The sequence below is a fragment of the Mus caroli genome, chromosome 16, assembly GCF_900094665.2.
Source record: "Mus caroli chromosome 16, CAROLI_EIJ_v1.1, whole genome shotgun sequence".
NCBI classification, from domain to species: Eukaryota; Metazoa; Chordata; class Mammalia; order Rodentia; family Muridae; genus Mus; species Mus caroli.
Genome location: NC_034585.1, coordinates 47,215,715 through 47,239,891, shown reverse-complemented (window position 1 = coordinate 47,239,891; position 24,177 = coordinate 47,215,715). Strand labels below are relative to the sequence as shown.

General features: G+C 38.2%; 1 protein-coding gene across 10 annotated transcripts in view; it reads left to right on the top strand.

Annotated features, from left to right (window-relative positions):
* The window catches only part of Bbx (BBX high mobility group box domain containing), a 243,810-nt gene that overhangs the window by 3,352 nt on the left and 216,281 nt on the right, over positions 1-24,177 (top strand). For all 10 annotated transcript variants that reach the window (XM_029470820.1, XM_021185666.1, XM_029470809.1 and 7 more), the window contains exon 2: positions 162-233. The gene's annotated coding sequence lies outside the window, so the exon portion shown is untranslated. The remainder of the gene's footprint in view (positions 1-161; positions 234-24,177) is intronic.

Sequence of the window (24,177 nt, the reverse complement as noted above, 5' to 3'; positions counted from 1 at the left end):
GAATAATCAAAGATGCTTTCCCTTACTGCCCTTGCTGCTCTTTCTTGGAGGAGGGTGGAGACAGGCAAGGGGTTGGTATGGAGCTGTGCCCTTCCCTCATTGAACTGTACTCTTGGAAAGCCTTCCCATTCTGATGATGTGCCTTTATTTGCTACCTATAGGTCACTATCGTATGACAAAGGCTTTGCTGCAGTTCATCTTCCTTCCAGTGTGCCTCCCATTTACCTTCCAGGGTAAGTATGCACACTCCTGAGAGAGGGAACTGGGTGTCTGTTGGTAGTGACAGAAGGGTCATTATTAGATTCGTAGTGGGGTTATAATACTCTACCCCGCAGTTGTCTCACTGAGTTTCTCTCACAGCCAAACTCAGGATTTTTAGTCTTTCCAGTTCACCTGCAGGTTATTGACAGCGAAAGTTAGTTGAAATGTTTGTTTCTTGTTTTACCTGCAAGTGCCACTTGAAAACTAATTATCAAATAGACATTTTAGTTGGTCGAAGTTTTATAGAGAGTTGAAGGCCTAGTAAATTCGTCAGACACTAACGTAGAAGCTTGTAATGTATGAATGGACTTAATAAAAAACCCCAAAAGCACCACAGTGGGGACTTCTCTAATTATGTGATGTGTTTTCTTCCAGATTCCCATCTTCTTTGGTACCCAAAACAGTTACTTTTGGGTTGGGGAAGGTTGTATTTAGGTAGTACAGGAAACCTTTTATTTAATGTACAAGTCTGATTAAAATTTGGTCCTAACTTCCACCAAGATTTATGCAATTGGAGACATTTGGAGCATTTTACTAGTCTGTACATAAACATCTATTCTGAGATTTATTGTTAACTGCCATTTTCAAATATACGCTTCCCAAATCTCCGAAATGGAAAAATCTGCAAAAGGTATCTGGGATAGTTAGTGTGTGCAAAGTTTGTGAGAGATAACCGTGTAGTGAAAACAGTGTTTGAGCAGCATTTAAGAGCAACATGGTGTTTGGAAACTACAGAAAACTAATTAGCAAGTCTGCCTCTTCTGTCAAGGCATATGGAACTGCCGATGGCCTAAGAAAACTAGCTGTGCTGACTTTTATAAATCAACTGTGGTGCTTTATGATAGTGCCATAGTGATTTAGACATTATGCTTCGCAAATGAAAATGAGTTGTAATTCAGTTCTCCATGAAAGAAAACTTAGGATCCTTGCCTTGTTTCCTGATTGGCTGGGTGGGATAATGTATATATTAAAATGTGTTCCTGCTAAAGGGATTAAATTTGAAGATCAGGCCTTTGTGGTAGTCCATAGCCAGTAACAAATATGCTTGAATATTACTGGGTGCTTTAGGTAATCTAAACTTTATGGGATTATTTTTTGAGTAGTATATTACACCGATCCTCACAGGTATTTCTTTCAGTCAGCGATCCTATAATGTCACATATCATGGACTAACTGGAGTGGTTTTAATAGGATTATTTTGAAGGTGAATTTATAGTATGTACCACAATATGCAGATTCAATTCAGTATTGCTGATTTTTTTAAAGTTTTTTTTTTCCCTCATTATGGGAATAGATTCAGAATACATTACTGCTTTTTAAAGAACATCCCACTTATACACAAAGCTAATTGTATACACTGTGGTGAACATTTAATGTTACTTTTCCCTCTGGAAATGTATTTGACCAATTCAGAAACTTAATATGAGAATCAATACCACAATAAAAGCAATCTGATCAACTCTTGTACTTCTTGGAGATAGCAAATGCCTCCTTCATTAAAACAGTGTTTTCAAGAACTATCTTTGAAGTCAGTCCAGTTATTGTGATAGTGTACAACTTGCACTGGGATTTTTAAAAGTCACCTTGTCATGAATTGCCACCATAGTGTGTTTACTGGATGTGAGTCTTTACTTATAAAAGAAAGAATTTAAAGAGGTTTCTGCTTCTGCATCATCAAGAGTTTCTAAATTTTTCTTATTCTGCATATCTTTATTAAATTCTGAAACTGAAGCCTTAATTTGCATTTCACATAAAATACCAGCTATTAAAAGGGTGGCTTATCTGTGTTGTTTCATGGTGCCACATCTTTGAAATACTGGGGTGGATTGAGTAAATCTCCATTATAGACTTAGGTATCTAGGAAGTTTTATAATTTTGAGACTTAATAAATCCATCTTTATCTTTGAATCTGATTAAAAAAGTGTTAGATTTATGAGTTAATGAGATAGCTTTGTTTTTAATATAGAAGGAACAATGAGCCTGAAAATAATGTTATTTGGCAGCTAAACTAATAATAAAACTACATTTTCGGTAAAAATACAAACAATTTCCAGTTATTATTTTCCTTAGTTCATAAAGATCATAGGTAACAGCCAGGTCCACATCTTTAAATGAGCCTTGATGTGATTATCAATTTTATGTTAGAAACCTTTATTTGAAGTAATGAAGGGTTCCTGGCACTACCTTACAAAAACAACAAATAACTTTTGGGGAAGTGTCACAACAGGCATGCCTATTTTTGCTGTACTAAAAGAAATGCCCACTCTCTTCTTAGTGAGTCACAAAAGTGCTGACTGTGTTTCCAGTTGTGGTAATTAAATTAGTTTAGATGCTTAATTTTGATATACTGCACCATCAGCACCGTAGAGTATCAGCGAGTAAAGTGGTAAGCAGGAACTTTGATGTCCACTTCATTTGTTAATAACTTATCACCAACGGCAGCTGTTAGGATAGACTTGTTTGGCATGGTACCTCTCCTGGGCTTGGCATCAGATGTGCCGTCTATATTTTTGAGTCACACATGCGCAAAGTTAGAGTGTGGTGTCACCCAGTATGCGTGGTTGATCATTTCAATATCTTAAAGATTGCCATTCCTTGCAATACTAGTACATTCGTGATGCATCATCTTAAAGCTGTCCAGATTTACCTAGAAAATCCTTGTTAATGGGATCCTTCTCATTTTTTTTCCTTTCAAAGAAAAAAAATATGGTAAGTATTGAAATAAGTGCCAGTTAAACAAGAGCACGCTTAGGAAGGCAACCCAGTAAGGAATTCTCTCTAACAGTGTAAGGAGAGGGTGAGAAAACGAGGGAAGGAAAGACACAACAGATGAAATTTTGACTTAGCCGCCAGAATACATAGTTAAATTATACCAGTCAGTTTGAGGGGCTAGGTAGTGAAATAACTCCATGAGGCGGTTGGATAAAAAAAACAAAGGAAAGCCATTAAGAGTGAGAAAACCCAAAATAATTGCAAAATGTTAGTTAAATAATTCTATGAGTAGTTAAGCACAGATCGCAGAAAGGGTTTATGACAGAAACACTTAGAATGGAATAACTAAGATTTTAAATCATGACAGAAGGATGGAGATATGTATGTGTATATATATATATATATATATATATATATATATGAATGAAGATAAAAATAGTTAAAGCAGCTATATTTCTTAATAATTTTTGACTGAGCATTGCATTACAGTTTTACTTTGCAAACAGCATCCTAGTACTAAGCAGGTTTCCCGAGACAGTATATGGGACCCTCTTGGTATTTTATGTCTCTATAGAATCTTTTTATACTTTGCATTTGTTCTAAGCTATTTTATTAAACAAAGGCGGTGAGTATTATTCTCTAAGCTGACTTTACGACTTATTGTTTGAAAATACCAATCTTGAGTGCATGCTAAAAATGGAGGCACCATTACTAGATATTCTGATTTGGTGAGGCCCAGAAATTTAGATTTTAATCAGTACAGAAGGTGATTTTGCAGTAGGTGGGAAGGACTTTGAGAAACTCTGGCGTAATGGACTGAGGGCTAAAGACCGAACAGGAGTTACCTCTGAAACTGTTGACTGCTGAAGTCTGTTCCAGCTTCTCCAGACTTAGGCCATGTCTCAGTGTGTGCTCAGTGCAAGACTGACAGAGCCCTCATCACTGTAAATATCCCTGTGTTAGTGTGTGTGGGACAAGGAACAGAGGGTTTGCACACAAAGCCTTAGGCTCTACTGTGCTGTCTGTGTAGCAGACGAGTTGAGGGACTTTGAGCTTGTCTCCCCATAACTTTAAAGTTTTGAAACTTCTGTTACTGTGCGTGCACAATGTCATAACTATGCAACAGTGTGAAAACCACACAGTAACGTCAGGAATAGTTCTTAGGTGTACTCAGCACTCAGTTTGTAGTGTCTGTGTCTTATTGGACAAGTAATTAGGGAAGGAAATAATAATAATAATAATAAACAGCCAGGAAAACCAAAAAGCTAAGGCATGCTATAGTGGTTTGGATCTGTGGAAAGGTTGTCTAAAAAAGACAGAGCCTGTTGTTTGAGTTACAGCTCTGTGGTAGAGTGCTATACGTATAAAGCCCGGGCTTCAGTCCACACCCCCTGACTATCAAAAGCATAGCATAGGACAAGAGGACAAGAAAAATGACTTTCTATGTCAGGGTGCTTAGTTGAGAGCATTGCACATTGTTCTTTTCCGATAACTTTTTTTTTTTTTTTGCATACTGGGGTGCCTTAGAATTTAGTGGTTCTCAACTTGTGGGGGTCACAAATCAAATATCTGGTTCATTACAGGAGCAAAATTACAGTTATGAAGTAGCAATTAAAAAAATTTTCTGTTTGGGGTCATGACAAAGAAGAACTGTACTAAAGAGTCACAGCATTAGAAGGGTTGAGAACCACTGCCTTAGATCGTATGCTCTAAAACTTTCATTAAGACACATGACTGAACCCGGCGTTGGTGGCACATGCCTTTAATCCCAGCACTCGGGAGGCAGAGGCAGGTGGATTTCTGAGTTCGAGGCCAGCCTGGTCTACAGAGTGAGTTCCAGGACANATCCCAGCACTCGGGAGGCAGAGGCAGGTGGATTTCTGAGTTCGAGGCCAGCCTGGTCTACAGAGTGAGTTCCAGGACAGCCAGGGCTACACAGAGGAATGCTGTCTCAAAAAACCACAAAAAAAAAAAAAAAAAAAAATGACACATGACTGATGCTTACATACGGGCATTATGAATCCCTTCAGTGATAGACATGAGTAATCTTTTGCATAGCCTCAGACCTAGTTTATATAGAAGTTCTCTGTGATTAAAACCACTGCTTTCCTTATCAAGGCAATGTATCAGAATGACATAATAAAGCTCTTAAATCTGCTCGTGGACACACATGTAAAATTACTTATCAACTGTAACCCTTTATTCTAAATAATTACTCAGGGCATTCTTCAGAAGCTGTTGAAGTTACCTCTCTGTCAAGATACATTTTAGTGCGTAATAAGTTACATGGCAGAGCATAAAAAGAAAGGACAAGCTAAGGAGAAGATGAGTGGGACATACATGAACCAAATCCCTGAAAAGTTTACTGTAAAACCCAAAAGCTAGGGGTAGCAAAACAGGAGCTCACATGCAAAGAAAGTATAGGAGTTAGGTACCAAGGGTCTCAGCCGTGTCACTTGGTGTTTACATGGTGTTCTGCACACAGACATTCATTTTTGTCTTGTCTCAGTAATCATTTAATTGATGTGAGTAAATTAAACTAAGTAACTTTTGTGTTTTCTAAGTTTTAGAATTAGCAATGCCAGAAACTCCTTCCCTCTTTATGAATTCTAATTTGTTAGTTTTTAATTGTCCAATAAATTAGTAAGCTTTGTATAGTTTGGAACTCTCTTTGTACTTTCATGTGTCTTGGATATAGATTCAGATTATTGCAAAAGTAAAGATTTTTTCTCTCTCTCTCAAGACATTGGTATCAATAGTCATTTGGCACCAAAACTGAACCCCGTCAGAGGGTCATTATTTGCTCTATTGTAATGTAGCTAGGGATTTTTTTCCCGTAATATATGTTGTTTGTAGCATTTTACTGTATTAAAAAAGCCCACGAAAACCCTACAAAAGAATGAATCTTGACTTATGTGTAGAGGTATGGGTTTTAAATAAGGAAGGGGATCCTATAGAATTAACTTCTTTAGTCCATGGACCGAATGTTTGGCCACAGGGGACATTTTTTTGCTGACTTTAATATGTGACCATCCACCTGTTGGACTTGCCTTCACTGCAAGCTTCTCTGTGGCTTATGTTTCTTCATGTAAGGGAGCAAGGAAGAAGGGGGTGTAAAGCCAGGTCAGCCCAAGTATTGACCTTAACGCCTGTCCCCCTCAGCTGAGCAGAGGGAATGGCCTCGGGAATAGGAAGGGCTTAGTTCATGCTTAGATGACTTTCGTATGTCACATTTTGTTATAGTTTTTAATTTTACTAAACAAACACAACTTTTAGAAGCACCACAGCACTTTTTAGACTTTTGAACACAAGGCAGGCTAACTTCACAATGTTTTACTGTAATTGGGGGTTTCAGGAAATGGTTATATTTCTTTCATTATTTTGTCACTTCCCTGTGCTTCTTCCCATCATTCTCCCCACCCCACCCCAAAGATAGAGTATTTCCTGAAAATTTATTTTATCCTTGGAGTGTTTTGGGCTTGTTTTATAGAGATTCTCAATTCCTTTTTAAATTTAGGAGATGTTAAGACTATGCCTGTTACTTTTAAATTCCAATATAAGCACTATGGGCAAATGAAAGCTTGCCGTGAAGATGGTATCTGACTGTATATTACCTTCTAGAAATAAAATAACACCTTGTCAGGCTTATCATTATGCTAAAATGTTCAGTCAGTTGTCATGGACAGACACTGGAAGTTGTACCCTAAAGAATTGTTGTTTTGCTAATGCTTTCATTATTTATAGGGCTGTTCTCCTCCATGTAGGAGAGCTGCAGACTGAGGACTCAGGCAGTTTTATTAGTCATGTGTTGATTACTGTCATATTAATAAGTTCTGAGTGTTACTCTCCACCCTGACTTCTTATTTAAGGACGTATTGTTTTATAGTCATGACTGGTCTTGAACTCAATCCTGCCTCTTACCAATTGCTGGGGTTATAAGACTACATTACTATGCCTGGCTGTATCTTTTATTTTTATTTTTATTATTACTATTTTGGTGTGCCTTCCAAAACTCACTGAAGTGTAGTTCTGTGATTGATTATAAATGAAGTGTAGTGGTGCTCAAAACAAAACGAAGAAGTAAATCCGTCAAATTTTGATTATCTACTAAGTTGTGGTAATTTAATTTTTCCCCTTTTGTTTCTTCATTCTCTTTTTCTTTGGCTTACTCTGTATCTTCTGCTCCTTCTTTTATCTCCCTTCCCTCTCTTCTTCTTCTCTCCCTTCCTCCCTTTCCAATCTCCCCATGAGCCTGTACACTGTAAAATTTTAAAATGAGAATCTAGAGGTAAATCTTATTTTTTAAACTTTTATTTGATTTTAACAATTTATAGGTCTCAAGTCGTTTTAGTATTTAATGCCGCTCATATAATGAAATTGTTCGTGAGTTCAAAACTTGCAAAGGTTCCTATATGTGTCAGTTAGGACAGTGTTCCGAGGAGCCTTCAGCCGGGCTGTGTGAAATAAAAGACACCTGTTGTTTTGATGGAGTAGATGGAGCTAAACTCCGTATTCTTTCCATCCTTTGAAATGATAGGATGGCTGGTAGTTTGATTATACCCACTGGAAAGCTGGGTGTGTTTTGTAGAATGGTTTCCTGGGTTGTACGTTTTACACTGGGAGGAAAAGAGAAAGCTAACTTAGACTGAGCGCCTTCTTTGCTACACAGTTTTACTAGTTTATTTTCTATAATAACTTTCAGATGAGAAATGCCTCTGTTTTAATGACAAGGAAACCAAGTCTCAGGATAAGTAATTTGTTTGAGGTCATACAGCTAGACAGGGATTTTGCAAGGTGTAGACTGCCAGTGTGCAGTACCGTAGCCTCCTGGGACTTTGTCTGTATTTACCTGCTGTTAGGGCCACATTCCAAGAAGCCAGATATGAAAAGGTTTGGAGAAAATTCCACCAAGAAGTCCACAGATTTTCTTTCTCTCAAAAGAGAAGCCTTCATTCTGAAATGATGGGACTCGATTCTTTATCACTTTCAAAGGAATTATGTGAGAAAGGTTCCCGGCGGGGCCTAATGTAAACTTTAATGCATGAGGTTACTGTGAAAGGCAAAACCAGCCCCAAGCTTAGTTTGCTAACTAGTCAGCTTCCTTTTTTCTTGCGGTGTCTCATATTGAAATGCCCATAGCCATTCTTGTTTGTAATGTTTGTAATTTCTATCACACATCAGTAGAGATATTTTCCTTTATGAGCAGTTGACTTTTCTCATGTTTGTGTTCTGCAGTTCTTTAATATCCAATTAATGAGTATATTTTGCTAGAAAAATTTGACAGTATCACATGGGGAGGACTATAAAGTAGTTTCCTGACATTTACTTTGAAAGAAAATTCAATATTAGTGGAAAAATTACCGAGTATATTTTATTTCTGGGCATTCGTATCTGAGTACCAGTTGGTCAAACATGAATTATGTGTAGAGTTAGAAGTTTCAAATCATTAGTTTTGAAAATGGGTCGAGATATGTGTCTCCCTTTATTTTACCTAGGAAACTTGCTTCTATTGTGATAAGTAGACTATAGTCTATAAGATAAAAGTTTGCATAGGAACATGCTTGTGTGTAAAAATATAAAGTAACATTTTTGTTACTAAGATCCAGGGTCATATGAAATCAGTCTTTTTTTTTTTCTTTTTTAAAAGAGTTATCTTTATTTTATGTGCATGAATTTCTGTCTGCACTGCGTGAGTCCATTCAGTGCCAGAGGAGGCCAGAAGAGGGTGTCAGATCCCTTGGGACTGGAGTTACAGACATTCTGAGCTGCCATGTGGGTGGTGAGCTACACTCCAGTCCTCTGCAAGAGCACAAAGTGCTTGCTTTTACTATGGAACCCCACAATTGTTTTCTTTTGAGACTGTTTTTTGTTTGTTTGTTTGTTTGTTTTTTGTTTTTGTCTATTTCTCAAGCACTGGGGTTAAAAGCCTGTGCCACCACTGCTCAGCTAGGTTGTGTGTGCCAGTTACCTTGTTTTGTTGGTCATTTTTGTTATTTTGTCTCTATTTTCCTTTGAACCTGAGGATCTTACCCAGGGCATCGAGCTTGGTGGGTAAGCACGTTACCACTGAGCTGAGTCCCTACTCCTTAGGTTTTTTTTTTTTTTTTTTTTTTTTTAACATCTGAAAATTCAGCACTCAGCTTAGTTCAATTATAAAAGATTGCAAGTTTGTCTTTTTCTTCTCAGAATGGCTCTCCTTTCCCCCTTATTCAGGAAACTCGTGAATAACATATTTTAGTAAGGTAGCAGTTGTGGAGAGTCTATGGCCGAATCTTGCTTTACTTGTATTGGTCAAATGATCCTGTGCCGAAGGTGCTGGTTTTCTGTTTATTGTTTTACCACCCCCTCCACCCCCACTGCTTTCAGACTTTTCTCCTTCAAGTAGCTTGTAACTTGAGTTAATTTATGATAATTGACACACTTCTTTCTTCTTTATATCTTAAGTTATAGTCAAACAACAGTATTTTCCAAATAAAGAAATTTGACCATATGCTGATGAGATTTAACTAGTTAAAAGCTCTTGTCTGTCAACATTTATGGATCAAGTGCCTAGTGTGTGTTGGTTGAGCTGGACTTGGGAGATATAAAATAAATACAAAATAATCGTTGCCATCAAAGTAAACATGGAGCCAGAAGACGTAAATATTAACCATATACATTAATACACACTAATTGTTCTAATAGACCGGGTATACAATAGTCCTCAGAAGGAACTGGTGCAAACCAGATCCATTCTAGCACAGGAGTGGAACAGACTTTCTTCCTGTGACACTTGTCTTTGTCCTGATTGTCCTTAATTATAAAACTAACTTGTCTGAGCATTGGGGTCTACTTTGAAAAACCAACCTTATGATTTGGTGGTGGCATATGTCTAATCCTAGCATTTGTGAGACAGAGACTTTGTGGAGGATGATGGCAAAGTCCAGGCCACTCAAGCCTGGAAAATGACTCCAAGCCAGTCAGGGCTAAATAGTGAGACACCTTTTCAAAAACCAAACCAAACCGCACTACAAACACCACCCCAAATTCATCACAGATCAAACCGAATTAAAAAAACAAACCACAAGTTCATAATGTTAACTTTTCTATGTTATTTAAATATCAGTGTGTCCTTTGGTAACGTTTAAAATTCAGAGTTGTATTTTAGTCAGGCTTTAAGAGTTTAATTCGTAGTTATTGCTATCAGTGGCGTAACGCGATTGAACATGCCATAACTGAACAGAAGTGTTTGTGTAATAGCTCAGAGAGGATTCCATATACATCAATGTTGAAAGCATGGCGAATCGAATAGAATAGAGTAGAATAGTAAATTTGAACTAGACATAAAAGAGCCAGAAGATATGCCAGTGCAAAAATATATTACAGTCACTAATGCTTTCTCTTCAATTGTACTAATTAGAAGTATCCTAAAGTGTTAGTTTCTAGTTCAAGTATTCACATGGATTCTATGGAGCTCATGAGAGATAATAGTATGTTAAACCTAGTTCCTTCATTAGGTAGTTTTCTGGTTTCCCAGGATGTTTTCAGCCTGTACTTGGATTTATAGTTTCTTGTTTAGGATGCTGTGGTTTGGCAGGTCCTTCAATGTGGTACCTGGTTTCATTTATTTATAATGAACAGGGTATGGTCTTACAACCGTGGCTTTTGTATAGTTCTACCTAGTTTCATTTGTGGCCCACTCTGGGCTGATGGCTTCTGATTCTCAGCATAGGGTAGAATGAAACTTTGTTTCTATAATACTGTACTCAGTGTTCCCAGTTGTCAACTCTGGGTGCTTTTATAACAAACACATTCGAAAAAGATATCATAAGGAAGAAGCTAGTCTGGGAAAATAGTTGTTTATAAAGTCACATCATGGATAATGACTGTACTGTTTTCATCAGAGTAGCAAGGAGCACAGAAATGGAGAGATTAATAATATGGGAGTCTTTTTTCTAGTCTTTATTTTGGAGCTATTTGGCTTTATTGAAGAACAAGTATTAAATCGTATTATTTCCCAATCCTTATGGAAATAATGAATGTCTTTACAAATCTCATCTATCTGTAGACACGCGTTCTGATCTTATTTGGTTCTGGAAAAGCTCAAGACCTGGAACACTCATGGATTTGTTTTAAGGCTGGGTTTTGTTTTATGTTCATGATTATATACTTATAATCTCTGCATCAATAATGCAAATCGTACAGATTTTCTGTAATTTGGAAGAGCATGAATGGGATCACTCTGTGTACGCAGAGCTGAGCTTCTGAGGACTCACTCACATGAATAGAGATGAGCTTACCATGTAAAACATTTTTTTTGCACCATTTGCTTTCCTTTTAATTTCCTTAAATGTAATCCTATGTATCAGTCACTCTTGATACACAGACTTCAAATACAGTAGGTGGCCTTTGAACTCAATATGCAGATCTTAAGAATTAGGGAAAATGCATACTTTGCTCATCACATAAGTGGCTTTCTAAAAAGTTTGACTCAGATTTTTAAAATAGAAAAATATATTTCTGTTGACATAATTTTAGGACACCTTCGGTTTATTTCTAATTGGTACTTGCTTAGAAGTGGCTACTGGTTTTGCAGATTGAAGTTTTATCTTCAAATCTTCTTTTTTTCTTAGATTTATTTATTATTATACATAAGTACACTGTAGCTGTCTTCAGACACACCAGAAGAGGGCGTCAGATCACATTACGGGTGGTTGTGAGCCACCATGTGATTGCTGGGATTTGAACTCAGGACCTTTGGAAGGGCAGTCAGTGCTCTTACCCGCTGAGCCATCTCTCCAGCCCCCTTATCCCCAAATCTTAATGCATTCAGTGTTCTTTAAAATATCTATTGAGGTACAGCATAACTACGACATTATTTTGCTAGATGCATCATAGTACCTGATCTCAAGTTATACTATAGATAATAATAACTACATTATTAATAGCTCTAATAACAAAAGTAGCATGAAAGGACATATAGCCCAAAGAAATGAACTAGAGAATCACAAAAAAATGAACCCTCATAGTTATAGCCACCTAATTAAAAATTATCTGTCTATATATCTGTCTGTTTATCTTCTCTCTCTCTCTCTCTCTCTCTCTCTCTCTCTCTCTCTCTCTCTCTCTCTGTGTGTGTCTGTCTATCATGTGTGTATGTCTGTGCCTATGTGAGGATGTGCATGTGAATTATATAGGTACACATGCCTGTAATATACAGAAGCCAGAAGAGGGCATCTTATATCCTCCTTTCACTCTCTGCCTATATTTTTGGGCCAGGGTCCTTCTTTGCTCCTGGGGTTTTCATTTTATAGGCTATGCTAGAAATCAACCCTCTCCCTTATTTCCCCTCCTTTGAAGCTGAGGTTCCAGGCATGCAAAGGATGCCTGACTTGTTGCATTGGATCTGTGGTCCAAACTGCCCCTCATGACTGCAGTGCAAGCAAGTGCTCTTAACTGCTGAGCCATTTCTGTAGTCTCTGTTCAATTTTTGACAACAATGTAAGAGAAAAGACAGCCTCTTCAACAACTGGTGCTAGGAAGTTTGGATAGCCACATACAGAAGTGTAAAATTAGATTCGTATTTCTTGCCCTGTATAAAATCAATTCAAGATGGATCAAAGACTGAACATATAACAGAAACTCTGCATTGCTAGAGGAAAACACTAGCAAACACTTTAAGATAGGGAAGAACTTTCTGAAAATGTCTCCAGTAGCACAGTAAATCATTCTAGCAATTGACAAATGTGCTTGCATGGAGGTATCTTCTATACTGTAGTCAGTCGCAAAGTGGAGAGACTGCCAATAGGATGAGAAATTAATCTTAGCCAGCTATACACCTGACTCTATAAAGTGCTCCAAAATGTAACATCAAAACCCATAGTAAGTATTTAATAAATGGCCAAGTGAATCGAACAGTGGAGGCTTCTTGGCTGCTGCTTCTTCTTCTTGTAAAGATTGGTTTTTATTTTATTTTTTGGTAGGAAAATGGGATGAAGGTCATCAAGTTCAAATAGTTCAGAATCAGATGCATGTCATGTTTCTTACATGCCATGAAAGTAGAAGAGGACTAAGAGAGGAGGAAGGAACTAAGGGAGGGCAGAGGGCTGAGCACGAACATTTTTAGCTGGATGCTGTTTACCTGAACCGTCAGCCTTGTTCTGTGTACTCAGAGTATTTTTTGAGCTCCTGCCATGTTCTAGGTGCTAACCTCGTGGAACTTCCTAACCTTGGAGTGACAATTCAAAATTGCGTTTTGGCATTCTCTCCCAGGGAAGCTGTGCCATTAGCTCTCTCTCTGTTAGAAACCAGCCACATGAATGCAGTCCTCTGCCTCTGCCATCCCGATTGATCGGGGACAGGTACGTGTTTATTTAAAGCAGTTTCACATCTGCACACGAAATAAGCCACAAGGTTCTAATTTGCTTTTCTAATGCCTTTGTCTTAAACGCGGGAAGTTCCCCATTTTTTTTTTTTTTTGTCTTACAAAGACAGGCTAGTCTGCTGAAGCTATCCATAACTGACTGCAAGTTTAATTTCTTCTCAGAGATCCTCTTGCAAGGTTTGGTATGATCTTCAAGTAATAGTTCTTACCTTATTAGTCATTGAGTTATCAGATCTTTATTGCTAGGGTGTAACCCTTATTACTTCTGCACGGTGGTAAAATCTTACACTTGGTGTATCTTAGAGCCTGCACTGTGATTACATTTACTGATCTTACTTGCACTTAAGAACAGTCTGTGCGGTAACTAGTATGACATTATTCCCATTCCACAGACAAAGACATAGCACATGCTTACGATTAGTGGCTTCACCCGGGAGACTGAGTTTGTATTGGCTCCCCCAGGGCAAGATTTACATATTTAGCCTTTCTTCTAGAGAGCTGCCCCTGTATAAGACAGGCTGGGTATTTTTGTGCTAAGATCTTTCCCCCTTGTTTTCAGCTTGTTTAGATTGCTGTCACCTAGAACAGTGTGCTTTAGGAACAAGTGCTTTAGCTGTTTATGTCATAAGGCCTGCAAAATATCAATGAGATGAATACTACACTTCCGATTTGCCTAGATGAGTGTTTAAGATACTGTGGATAGTTTCTCTACTGATAACATTTTTTAGAGCATAAGATGGGAAATTAAAAGGACTGTATACGGACAAAGAATGAGCTTAGAGTATGTATATGTTAGGATTCCCTGCCCCTGCCCCTCCCCCCCCCCCCCCCCCCCCCCCCCTTCCTTCCTTCCCTTCTTTCTTTTCTTCTTTCTTCCTTCCCTTCCCTCCTTCCCACCACTCCCCCTCCTTCTCCCTCTCTTTCTATTCATTCATCCATCCATCCATCCATCCATCCATCCATTCCATTCCATTCCATTGTATTGTTTTGAAGATAGGCTCTCACTTATCCCAGGCTGGCCTCAGGCTTAATTACTACACAGCTAAGGATGGTCTTGCACTTCTGATCCTCTTCCTTTTGTCTCCCCAAAGCTAGGATTGCTAGTGTGCCTGTTGATTAGAGCTCAAACCCAAGGCTTCCTGCAGCTAGGCAAGTACTCTTTCAATTGAGCTATATCCCTAGCTCCATTTCAACATTTCTTTCTTTCTTTCTTTCTTTTTTTTTAAAGATTTGTTTATTTTATGTATGTGAGTACACTGTAGCAGCTATACAGATGGTTGTGAGCATTCATGTGGTTGTTGGGAATTGAACTTTTAGGACCTCTACTTGCTCTGGTCAACCCTGTTCGTTCCAGTAGACCCTGCTCGCTCCGGTCAACTTTCGCTTGCTCAGCCCCTGCTTGCTCTGGCCCAAATATTTATTTATTATTATACATAAGTACACTGTAGCTGTCTTCGGATGCACCAGAAGAGGGTGTCAGATCTCATTACAGATGTTTGTGAGCCACCATGTGGTTGCTGGGATTTGAACTCAGGACCTTCTGAAGAGCAGTCAGTGCTCTTACCTGCTGAGCCATCTCGCCTTTGCCATTTCAACATTTCTGCAATTTTAACTTAGTATAATGTCTTTGGACATGCTGTGATGTTAATGGATGAAATTCTGTTGAGAACTTGCAGTTTGGCAAAGGTAGAGCATACTATTTATTTTACATAGTATATAATGATGGAAGTGTTAGAACCCATGAACTTTTTTTTTTAAAGATTTATTTATTTATTATATGTAAGTACACTGTAGCTGTCTTCAGACACTCCAGAAGAGGGAGTCAGATCTTGTTACAGATGGTTGTGAGCCACCATGTGGTTGCTGGGATTTGAACTCTGGACCTTCGGAAGAGCAGTTGGGTGCTCTTACCCCCTGAGCCATCTCACCAGCCCCAGAACCCATGAACTTTTAAAACAGTTTCTATTTAAAGTGGCCAAAGAAAAGAGAAACCTTAGACATAGTGAGGTAGAGTTCCTCTCCAGACTCAGTGATTCCACTACTTTCTACCTACCCCTGTGATGTCAGAATCACTGTTCTCAACCTTGGATGCAAGGACTGAGCCTCAGAGGCCCCCAACTTGCTCCTGTTGTTCTGGCAAGTGATCTTGGCATTCCATCCTAGTTCATCTTCACTCCCTCCCTCCGTCTGTCTCTGGTACTTTCTTCCTGACATTTGCACCACTATTCACTGGACCTGTGTGGACTCTCACTGAATTGTAATGCCTTGGGTTTAAAAGCATGACTTTCCAGCCCAGGATAAGATGGCCTCTGCTTTAATTGTGTTCGTGCATTGTCAAGCAAATTACTGTGTGTAATTGTTCCTAAGTAAATTGTTTCTAGAATCATTTCAGGAATAAGGTAAACTTGTGAATTAAAAAGTTAATATTCTATAGGGATGGAATATCTGTGATGAAAAATATAAAGATGAAATAATTTTTGATTTAACTACCATAAACCTAAAGAGACTAAATAGAATATTAACTATAAAAGATATTACAGATCTTGCCGTAATGTATTCCATTATCTTAAATGGGAAGAAAGTCCCAGATTAAGGAAGTGTGACCCAGGCATGAGTGGCAGAGCTGGGTCTGAGAATAAGACTTCTTGGTTTGGTGGTTTTCTATGGAAATCTGTTTAGCTTCAAAATAATGTAAAAGCATCAGCTGATCGGTGCCACTGTGCCCAAAGCAGGATTACGTGACTTTTTGTTTCTAATGAGAATGAAGCTATATGGACACTCTGCATTCTCTCACTTTATCTCTTACCCCCAAATCACCTTATATGTCTATTACTTGAACTTTCCTTATTATCGTCCGATGCAAGTTCTCATTCACTTTCTGACATGACCTGATTTTGGGTGGCGAACAGACAATAAAGTGAGACATTGCTTCAGTGTCCAGAGCAAGAATTTGCAAACAGTCACACATTGTTAAATGGCATGCCGACGACTTATCAAATGCTCTGAGTTTATTCCAGTCTGGTCTTGGGAAAAGCCACCCCAACCCCATTGCAGCTCTCTCCGATCCTGCATAGAACAGCTTTTAGGACTTACCGTGGGGCTGTTAGATTTCCTCTGTCCTGAAAAGACTAAACTGCTCCAAGTTGATCAGGAGAAAGAAGATTTTTAAAACCATAACAGATTTAGTTTTCAGTGATTGGCTGACTCATACACGGTGATGCTTCATAATGGCCATATTAAGTTCTGTGGTGACACAGTACCCACCTACCTTGTCATGGACTGAGTCCACTCAGGTGCACATAGACAAAGCATTAAATTAAGATCCAAGGCCATATTTCAAGCCTACTTATAAAATAACTGTCTTTTGTCAGGGAATACCTTCTGCTTTAAGTGCAGGGGGAAGTCTGCTGTGCCTCTGATGAGTTCTGCTTGGGAATTTGGGAACTGGGCATTATTCAGTCCCAAACTTCCAAAGGGTAAGAAGAACCAGGTAGTCCAGACAGGCACCCTGTTCCATTCTTTTGTGTAATTTTAGGAATTAAAAAAAGCATCATTTTCTCGAGGTGCCTGTATTCAAATGCTGGGAAATTGTCAAAATAGATTTTCTTCAAAAAATTTTGTTATTTTTCTGGCAGGAGATCACTATAATAAATATACAAAACTCTTTGTGTCCTTGGCCAGCAGAGATGCATGCAGAGATCCTGCAGGTGGTTGTAGACTAGAAAACAATGCTTTAAACACAGACATTAAAGCGTCAACTCTATAAACTAGAAGAGATAGATCTTAAATACAAAATGCTTATTATTTATGGAAATCGCTTTAAAAATTATAAACACAAGAAGAAGGGCTAAGTGGAGACATTACTTCTGTTTGTGGTGCTGACAAAGGCTGTGCGTTCTGTCTCACCCTCTTGGTTTAAACAATTTTATATGTTGTCAAAGTTAGTGTGGCTTTTAAAGTTTGACTAAAGAAGAACAAATATCTATCCTTTATAAAAGAGTTAATCTCTATTAGATGGGCACTGTAATAGAAAGCAAAAGGACTTTAACCATCAACTTCTTTTATCCATCATTAAAAGCTAAGTGCTACATCCTAGAAGTGCAACTTGATGGAATTTTTAACATACCAAAGATTGGCAACCTGTGAAGAGGCAGGTATTCTCTATGAGGATTGGAGTTAGAGTGAAAGGGAAATGAGCCTTTTATAAATCTTAAGTGGCAGCTAAGTGGAAATAAAAGCTTTTAATTTTTGTGGGACAAGGGTGATAACAGATTAGTTCCTTATGTTTAGTTGGAAATAGAAAGGTTTGAGTGTGGCCATCAGTCTCTAGGGTGGATGTTAGGACTAGCAAGGTATATATAGTTTTAATACCCTGCATATTTGCAACAATAATAGTGTAGCCTCTACCTTTGTGCTGATCCTAAAATGATTAAAAACCAAACAAACAGGGGCAATAATTGCTTTTTATTCTTTAAAGAATGGTGACTGATGGGTTATTTCCTAGGAAAACCATTGTCTGTGTGGTGTGAGCAAGGGGAGTTAGATTTTGTTCTCTGGCTCCAGGTCTCTCAAGTTTGGGTCTTGCTCAGTAGGTAGTGATGATGTGTTAGTTAGAACCACAGTTTTGGTAGGGCTTTCCTTCCCCGGGTGACATGGCTGTAGAACACACGGCTCCAAACAGATTTTGCAGTGGAGTCTTCTTACAAGTTGTCCTCTTTCCGAGCCTCATGGTTAGGTCGAAGGGGGCAGCGAGCAATCCTGATCTGTAGAAGGAAGTCAGCTTGTGGACGGCAGCTCACAGGTGCTAATTGTTTCCAGCAGAAAAATTACCCATGGAAGGAAGGGCAGGGTAATCCTGGACGCTTGGCTTTTATTTAGGTCCTGTGAGCTAATGATCAGTTCCCGCCGCTGTGATACCTAACCTGCCCCAGCCCTGTCTGCAGGCTCTTCCGCTCTCAGCGGATTGATAGCTGAGGTTCAAATTGGCGCACGGCTGCGCATCTGTTTTCATTCTTTAACTTCACAGATCACAAAAGTATTACTGGTCTCCCAGTTATTTCTGTTTGATAATTTATCATTTTATTTTACCATTGTTACAAGTTTAGGAGGTTTTACGGTGATTAACTTAAGGATTTTTCTTCTTCTTTTTTTTCTTGAGCCAATTGTCAGAACAGGGTAATGATTTATTTTGGCCTATGTAAGATTCACAAATTTTAGATTACGATAACAGTCACATGATTAAGCAAGTCATTGTGATGTCGTTCTAGGGATGTATAATCTTATTTTACATGAGATAATTTCTCTAAGAAACTTGTAATAGAAGCTCATAGAATTTATTTTTTTTTTCTTTTTTAAAGACAAAGTCTCACTATAGCACTAGAACTCCGAGAGATCCACTTGCCTCAGCCCCTTGAGGGCTGAGATTAAAGTCATACACCACCATACAAGGCTAGAAATGGATTTTTAAAAAAGATTTAGTTATTGATTTTATAAGTGTGAGTACATTGTTGCTGTCTTCAGACACACCAGAAGAGGGCATGGGATTCCATTACAGATGGTTGTGAGATCCTGCGTGGTTGCTAGGATTTGAACTCAGGGCCCCTGGAAGAACAGTTTCTTAGTCTTAACCCCTGAGCCTTCTTTTCAGCCCCCAAAACTATGAATTCTTACTTTTATTTTAGTTTATGGAAAAACTGGGACTTTTGAGTTAAATAACCAAACCTTCTATTTGTATACAAACCTATAGTTACTATATGTTAATTTTTACAAAGAACTGAATAAGGTCATGTTAGTTTAAGATATATAATCATAATATTTTGGGCCTAGCAAACTATCTTACTTTAATATAAGATATTATGGTCATTGTATCTAAAAGTGAAACATGGTTGTTTTTCTCCCAACTACTGCTTATTTTTAGAAAGAACACTAGTTATATTGATTTGCTGAGTAATGTCTTACCCATCCAGTTCCTGTTATGGTCTTGTAACATAGCTGTTCTGCTTCCTTGACTTACTATGATTTGTGAATAATGAGTATTTTGGGTATACTTCATAATGCTCATGGTGAAAGATTAGCCAATGTGTGTATCTTTGCTTTAAAAATCGCAATCTTTTTAATTACCAATTACTAAGTTGCTTTATATCATGAAATAATACTAGAAATTGATTTTTTTCCCTAATAAAATGACATAGCTTAAATACTGTCATCTTTTTTGAAGGGTTGTGTTGAAGTTTATATGACTAGTTCTCTTTGAATCTTAGACACTGGGTGATGGCACAGGCCATATTAACTATTCTGTAGTAGAGTGTCTCTAGTAAACCAGTGGTCTTGGTGACATTGACAACATACCTGCTCAGTTAGTCTTACTGAGCGCCGTCTTAGTCCTCTGTGTGCTGGTCATCACTCCATTCCTTACTGGACACAACAGTACCAGGTTGAATATCTCCTATGTAAGTACGTGTTCACGGATGGATGAAGTATAAAGAATTTAGGGTTTTTTCTGGTGACATAATTTTGATGTCTGATCAGTTCTAGATTTCTCTGACATGTATTTCAGTTGGTTTACTTCCAGCTCTATAAGTCTTAACTTTAAAGAAACGAGTAAAATATGACATTAAATATATGTGTTCATAATTTATTTGTATACAAGGTAGTCTTCTACTGAAAGTCAAAGTAATAGTAGACACAATTTACCTGAATTCCTCTCCTCTTTGTCTCTTCTACATTTTTGTTTGTTTTGTTTTTATTTTTTTTAATCTTATTCTTTATTCTTTCACACATTTTGAGTCAGAGTTCTGACAGGAAGGGCTCCTACCTGGAATTCCATGAGAGAGGCCTTTATCTAAGCCCATTGCCACTTCTGCTGTTCTCAGTCTCTTGGCTTCTTGGCAGTTGCTTGTTTCTCTCATTTGCTTAGCTTCATTTTCAGTATTTTAGATATAGTTCTGGTTCCCGATACACTGTCAGAAAATCAAGTCTGTCTTTTACATATCCACCTGGGAGGTAGCATGCTTTACAAGTATGATTATGTCTTATACAACTCATATTTGAAAGTCACGCATGACACTCTTAGCTATGAAGATGTGGGTGGGTATATGTAGAAAATCATTTTCTAGTATTTCATGATGCAAAACAACTTAGTAATTGGTGATTAAATAGCTTACGATTCTGGTTCCTTCATATGTAAACAAAGGCCATATTAATTACCTGTTGGAATCATTTTCAAAATTAAAAGATATGGCCTGTGTAAAGTACTTGAATGCTTTGAATGTAGGGAGTCAGCATTTATATATTCATACTTTTTTTTAAGATGAAAAGGACATTCCTGTTCATTAGGTGTTTTCAGTATATTGATCTTTATATTAATGTGTCTATTAAAAGTAGAATGTGTTAACTTACAGTTCTAAGCATTATTAAACAAATGAAATGAAAAATGAAAAAATAAAATTGAAATTCATAAAATGAGGTTTTTTGTTTTGTTTTTAGTGCTGAGGTAGGGGGTATTGATGATACAGAATAGTATACCTATAAAGATAAGAAAGAAGATAGCTAACACATTATTTAAATAAGAAATAAATTGAAATATTTATTCAATAAAATTTATTGAACTTACTGTGAGATAGGCACTGCTTTAATCTCTAGGCGATATTACTATTAATAAGATGGTTGTAAATGTACGCTTTGTAGAGTGCACTTTCTAGTGGGGAAAGACAGATAAACTGTGTGAGCTGTCTCTGATGTAGGTTGCTTATATGCCAAAGAAAAAGTGAAGGAAGGAAAGGAAGGTGGGAGAGAGGAGGTCGCTCTTTCCACGTGACTTGTTATTCAGTAGCTGCTGTACTCCGTACAGAACTTTACATCCAGGACGGGTGCGTTCGGAGATGGTCAGCATGGGGCTGACCTCAGGCGTGCCCTGTCCTCCTGTCCCTTCTTGCACTGTGTTTATTATGTTACATCTGATGAGATGCTCTCGTCTCCCCTTTGGGAGGCTTTTCTCTTCAGCTGACAGGCAGTGAGTAAGCTGTACCTGGTGGCAGACTTTTGGGCATCCTTTGTTGTGCTTGGCAGAGGGTGCCTAGTACTTTGAATGCCCTTTTCTGTAATTGGCAGAACTAGGGGCAGACCACACATGTTTCTTACAGCTGAAGTACTCATATACATCTTTTTAGGGTTTTTGCTTTTAATTCGTGGTAGAGGTTACGTGAGTTAGTAGTAGAACTGAGAAGAATGTAAAAAGCAAGTCTGCTTTTTTGTTGTTTTTGTTTTGTTTTGCTTTTTGAGACAGTATTAAACACAAGACTTCCAGTCACAGCCTCTCAGGCCCTACACTGCTTAATATATGATTTCTTAATTTCTTAACTTAAAAAACACAAGGACTAAGAAAGATATATTTAAATTTTAAATAATTTACCAGGAACCAAGAAAAAAGGAAAGTAATGTTGAGCTTTTCATTAAATCTTAGGGGCTCAGATCTTCTTGTCCACCTCTCCCTATATATTCATTTACAGACTAGTATGTTAATTCTTTCAGCATATGTTTACTGAGTATCTGGGAAATGAAAATGAAGGTGCCCCATGTAATTTTATACATGGAGAGTGTATACCCCAGGATGGGAGAGGAAATGTCAAAATAACCTTGACCTTGATCATGTAACGCTGAAGAAGAACCTAACACAGTTCTTTAAATATAGTATATGCTGAACACCTGTGAATGTCCGTATTGGTTTCGAACACAGCGGTGAGTCATTCACGAGAAGTATAGGCAGTATGTTGAAAGTTAGTTGTGGGGATCCGCTGGGGTGTGACCTGGTTTTAGGGATGTCTGGATGACTGGATGGAAATGTGAGGTGGGCCTCAGGTTGAGCTGGACGTGATCATACTTCCCTGAGTATGGGAGATTGCCTGATTTACTTTTATATTATTTGGAGGTCAGACTGAACAGGCTGTCCATAAACATTTGTTGAGTGAATAAATAAGGGGAAAAGACCATCCTCTTGGTCCTTTAGTGAGAGAAGATTCCGAGCAAGACCATGCCAGAAACAAGGAAACACAGGGAAATTTAGAAACTCCCAACAGTAATTCTGTCAGCTAAAGGTGAGGGCAGAGACACGGGGTGTCTATGTAGGATGAAGGTCAGACCTTGGGAGTCATAATTGCCTGCCAAGAAGTCCAGCAGGTTCAGTTGCCTAGACGTGTGCTTCTGGAGGTAGAAGTGAGCTGCAGAAGCCTCAGGTAAGGACCATGAGCATCAAAACGAGATGTAATTAGGAGCTCATTTCAGGTGGCCTTAGGGACCAGAGAGGCATGTTTGCAGACAAGTGATATTTTAAAGGCTGAATTGGATGCATGCTAAAACTACTGCTGTAGCTCCACAGAGTGGTTTTGAATGCCTCTTCTTGCTACAGGTGTTCTTCCTGAGAAAATGAAAGCAGCAAGTCATATTTACTGGATTAATTTTTCTGAGAGTTTAGTACTATCTAACTCATTCTCCTAAGAGCCCTTACCAGTATTATAAAAGAAAAAATAATAAAGTAAATGTTTTACATCAGCTCTCGGGTAATTTACTGCGGTTCAGTTTTTATACACTGTAAATATATTTTTATAACCCCTTTGGGTTTTTTTTTTTGTGTATTCTGTACTATAAACACACACATACATACAGAAAGAGGAGGGGGAGAGAGGGAGGGAGAGAGACAGAATGAGAGAGACAGAGAGAGAGAAAGAGAGAGGAAGAGGAGGAGGAGAGAAGAAACACAGTAGCCGCACATTAGTTATTTATCCCTGCAGTATCTTGCTTTAGTCATGTAGCCCAGTGATAATACTGTGTTGATTTTTTTATATGAAAATTCTTCATGACCATCAAGATTATGAAGTGGTTTCTGAAAAAGCATTTCCATTTTTTTTCTTTTGAAGAGATAGAACAGTAGCGCTGTTTTAGCTTTTATTTAGAACAATACAGATTTGTTAGGAAGATAATTCTTTAGAGAAGCCATCTCAGCTTTTGTCTTCGAATCCAGCAGGAATGCATAACGCTGTAAGAAGAGAGAGTCTGAGCATATGATATGCAGTTTTTTCCTTTCCAGAGGAAGGGCCGTATTAATATGTTGTGTAAACAGATGGGGTTCTAGTTGGACTTCTGCCTTACTGAAGTGAGCAACCTGTACCAGATCGTTTATGTCATCATGCCTCAGCTCTCTCATCTGTAAAATAAGAGGCTCTCCTGAAATAATCAGGAATGGTTTTTTAGAAGTAATTTCCTGTAACTTCTGTGAGAACAAGGGAAAGACCTCCTGTAAATATGGACAGTGTGTAATATTATAATATTCAGATGGTTTGCTGTCCTTCAGAAGTTCCGGATTTGTACTTTGTTTTCCCCAATGGAGGCTGAAAGATCCATGTTTACTTTAGCTGCAGAACATTGGGCTTTTCTAAGCAGAGTGCACGGCTCATGGAAGATGCCCCAGTACATAATTACTGGGTTTGTTTCAGTTGTGAGAGACATTAGTGTTGAGGGATTCCTCTTGGACTCGTCTGATCCTCTGCTCATGTTAGAGAAGCAGTTGGAACAACTCTTGCTGTATTCAGAAGGAAACTCTGGAATGGATGGTCACAAAAACCATTATATTCACTGAATGAGCATTTATTGAAGTCCTGCTACTAGCCCTGCAGGCATAATATTAAGCCCTGAGAATATAAAATAAATACAAATATCTACCCCTCCCATTTTCTGTTAGGAAAACAGGCACTAGGGACTAAGAACAAGCAGGTTCTACTCCAGTATCATGAGTAGGGACCTATATAACTGCCCTTTAGTCTAAGGCTAAGTCCCTCTCCCCTCCCCTC